We start from the raw sequence: 4,387 nt of genomic DNA on the forward strand, positions 1-4,387 counted from the left end.
TTGTATATAATCGTGCACACACAGTCATCAACATGACCGGCAAGTATGTATAAAGCGAGCACACACAATCCTCAACAGGACCGGCTAATATGTATAAGCGAGCACACACAATCCTCAACAGGACCGGCTGATATGTAATAAACGAGCACACACAATCCTCAACAGGACCGGCTGATATGTAACAAGTAGTCAGATAGCCATAGAGTAGTAAAAGCAGTTACGGCCTATATAAAAGCATATGTAGTATTCCTTCCACCCCAAAACATAAGTAAAGAAAAAGGGGCTACGAAGACTCACAGTGATCCGGTACAAGCGTAGATTACAAGCACAGAGAATGAGTACAGATATAAGTAAGATATATCTATTTAAATCCAAGTATGTCTTGATGTCAACCTAATCACAAGTCATTGAACATAGATGAATACATGTATTAGTTCTTGTGATTAATTAATCATTGAAATGTCCTTGATGAACTGATGATTTGGTCCCTTAAAGATCTTTGAACGTTTTGACTCAAAAGTGGTTGAATGGGCTTTAAGTATGTGAACTGGACTCGAACTGAATGTCCTTGAACTCACACAAAAGTACTTATTGTGTTAATGAGTTGAACGTGTCTTTAAATGATGAACTTTAGCCTTAAGAACTCAATTTTTGTTTGTTCATGGAACTCGTACTTTAGTAATTTAGATAGCACATGCCTCGGGTGTACTCAATTAGGGTTTGCACAATATTCGTTGTTCTAGATCGTTTTAAAAACTAGCTTCAATGTTTTAACATAGCCTTGAATGTGATTAATCATATGAGAATGAGGTTAGGAAGTGATTTTGATGATTAGGTACATGATTAGGTTGTTTTAAGTGTGATATTTTATAGGTGCTAGGTTGTGTTTGGGTTTCGAAGTCGTTCTAGGGTTTAAGGGGCTCAAGATCGTCCCTCTGGACAAGTTCAGGGTCATCCTAGGACTTTGAAGTTCAAGATCGTTCTAGCATATGAGGTGCAAGACCGTCCTAGGTTCCACCATGGTCAAGATCGTCTTAGTTTCTAGGGCTCAAGATCGTCCTGCAAGATCGTCCCTTAGTCTTTAGTTCAAGATCGTCTTTGGTGCAAGCTAGCTCAAATTCGTCTTAAGTTCCTAAAATACAAGATCGTCCTAATGTCTCCTTGGTCCAGATCGTCCCATTCCAAGGACAAGAACAGGCCTTATGATCGTTACAAGAATAAGTGTTTGAGCTAAACCGATCCAAATGATCAATTACCCATTAAACGTACCAACAACATCACCACACCACACAAGATCGAACGGGCAATCAAGAGAGAACATAGGCTGTTCCAGGAAGATCTTGGCCTCAAGATCGTCCCATCAGGGCCGTTTCATGAGCAAGAACAAGTACGAGATCAACAACAAGGTCTAGATCGATTTCAGGACAAGCTAGAACCTAAAACTAGTACATATATAAATAATACACTAACCATTAACACTTTAAACGATTTCAAGACCATCTATAACATGAATAAGGTGTGGCACATCAAGAACAAGTTTTCCTTCATTTTCAAAAATGGGTTTTGTAGATTAAAGCATGTTATGACCCAAATTTGTTCACAAAAAGGTTACTAAACACATTTAGACTCAAACCCATTAGCTATTAACACGATTTTCATTCAAAAATTGGACCAAATCATCAAGAACATAAGCTTGAAAAAGTACACTTTTAATTTTGATCAAAAACTCATAATTTGTTGTTGTTACCTGAGATTTGATTCCAGAAATATGTTTTGATTATCACAAGGATGCTAAAAGTACAAATGATTTTTGGTTTAACAACTCAAAATCAAAAGATGATTTTTGTGTGTGTTTTTGAGGCTCCACTATGTGTTTTTAGAGAGAGAGAGAAGAAAGGTGGAGAAGAAGGTGAATAGTAGTTTCTCTCTCAAGGGTTTCCATCATTTTCTATATATACCTTTCCCATAATAAATGAACTCATTAAATGCAATGACTATTTGTGAACATTTTGAACTAGATCTTTTATAGACTTGAATGTTCACGACTCGAATTCTAGTATTTTATCGTATTAACTCATAATCTCGTCATTTAATTCAAGATTTAAGATCAAATTGACCTTCATATAAGCGTATCATTAAGTCTAAAGTATATCAAGAACTTTAATAAATTGAACTGTCTAATCGTTCCAATGCGCAAGTACGATCCTAGAAACTTATTTAGAACATTTCTATTACGGTTGTTACAATATGAGCGCTGAACTTACTGCCAGCATATGCAAATGACAACCTTGCTATCACACATGAACACAAACAAAAGCCAACAGAATCATACCAACGTTAAGCATGCACATTCTAACCTAATTATTCTAAGGAAATGGAAAGAAAATACGATGTCTCATCACCCCGAAGGGTGGATACAAACCAACCAAATAAAAATTAAAAAGTACGGGAATTGAAATTATTCAAACAAATAGTACAAGTCATCAAAACCAGCTGACTGACGGCTTTCAATTCTTCGACCTGCAAATGACTCACTGTGGTGGAGGATGAGGTGAATAATGTTGGTAACCAGGAAGGTTACCATAATCAAAGAAAGAACCAACCTCCTGTTCTGCAAAAGTCTGCTCAGTAGCTCCTGCCTGGGTCACGTACATGCCAGCATAAGTACTTGTATAAGAACCAAATCGGACCGACATATTCGGTCCTAGTGCCCCTGGATCGTGACGGGGGGGCTCCTCGACCACATGCTCGGGAGGAAAGTAAAAACCTCCACCGACTCTCTGATGCGGGATAAACATGGCGGGTGGACGGTAGTCGGGAAGATCAGCGGGTGGGCTAAAATCCTGCCCTCTCAGCTGTGCCTCCCACATGGGCTGGTAACGGCGCAAGTCATATACCACTCTCCCAAGCCCAGAACCCATCATAGTCATATCTCCCGCAACTTGCTCTCTGAAACTATCCATACGGGTGTGAAATGACTGCTGAGACTCGAACATCCGATCAACAACAGACTGAAGAAAGGTGAAATCAAAACCTGCAGGAACAGCAGGAGAAGAAGAAGCTCCCGTAGTAGAAGTAGCACGACGCTTAGGGCGTCTAACCAGTTCTTCCTCCGCTGCCTCCTCCATTTCTTCAACAGTATCTTCACCATCATCACCTTCCTCGCCCTCAGGGGCGGCATCACCAAAATCAATCAAAGAGTAAAAACCTTTATTGGTTTGAGGCTTAAGTAACCCAAACCGCTTCAAATCCGGATACTCAAATGGTTTCATAGGCTTCCAATTCAAGTTAAACACCATGTTTGCTCGATCCCCTTCACAACCAAAGAATTTCACCAATTTTGTAACATAATGGCCACAAACAAGCTTCCTATCCCTCATGCCTCGGGTGTCCATATGCTTTGCTACCACGTAAGGGGCACAAGCTAATCTATACGGGGCACCCTCATGAAAAAGCCTCAACAACCACATATCCTCTGAATACACCTTGTCCCGCTGATTTGATCGCTGGACAACCAAGTATGTAATCATTTTTAAAAACAACCTCAAAATAGGTGACTTAATAGAGTTCACCCTCGACTTAAAACTCCAAGTCTCCCCAGAAATCTATGCCAAAAACTTGATGTGCGTAGTATGACTTCTGATTACCCTCCGGGAATCCCAACCTGGTACGAGCTCCCATCCTCAAAACTTTCCTAAATAATTGATTATTATCTACCAAATCCCTAGTGTACATCCCGGTAGCAATTCCAAATTCAACTATGGTTAAAGATCGATCTCTCCCCCCACAGCGAAAATGTATGCATTTCTCATCAAAAATGTTTTTCACTTTCTCAATGGTACTCACATTGATAGTTGAAAAGAATTCCAAGCACCATTCCTTACAAACCATTTCCCTATTTCCAAAAACGTCTATCCACATTCGAAATTCTTGGTCAACAGGGTTACCATTTTCATCATTTTCCATACCAACCAGCCTTAGAAATCCCTCAATGTCCCTTCGTATAACCAACATGTCAAGCATATCATCAGGAAGATACCTGGGCTCTTCGATGTCCTTGTGAAGAAATTTTTCCAACCGCTCATTGTAAGCAGCCTCCTGTTCCTATGAAGCTCTTGGCCAAGTGAGCCATTGGTGTTCAGATAGAGCGGGAACTGGTGCCACCTGTGTGAGAAGAAACTGCGCGTCTCGGGTTTCGTCCACTAGTAGCGGGAGCCTGCAAAAAGACGGCAAACATCAAAACTTTTAAACCCCAAAATATTATCCACCATATATGCTCCATAAGGGGGTCAGGTCTGCACAGGGTCAGACTGCGTCGTAGTCTTGATGGACTGCGAAGCAGTCTGAACCTCGAAATCAATAACTGCGGCGCAGTTTGGTAACTGCG

The sequence above is a fragment of the Erigeron canadensis genome, chromosome 9, assembly GCF_010389155.1.
Source record: "Erigeron canadensis isolate Cc75 chromosome 9, C_canadensis_v1, whole genome shotgun sequence".
Lineage (NCBI taxonomy): Eukaryota > Viridiplantae > Streptophyta > Magnoliopsida > Asterales > Asteraceae > Erigeron > Erigeron canadensis.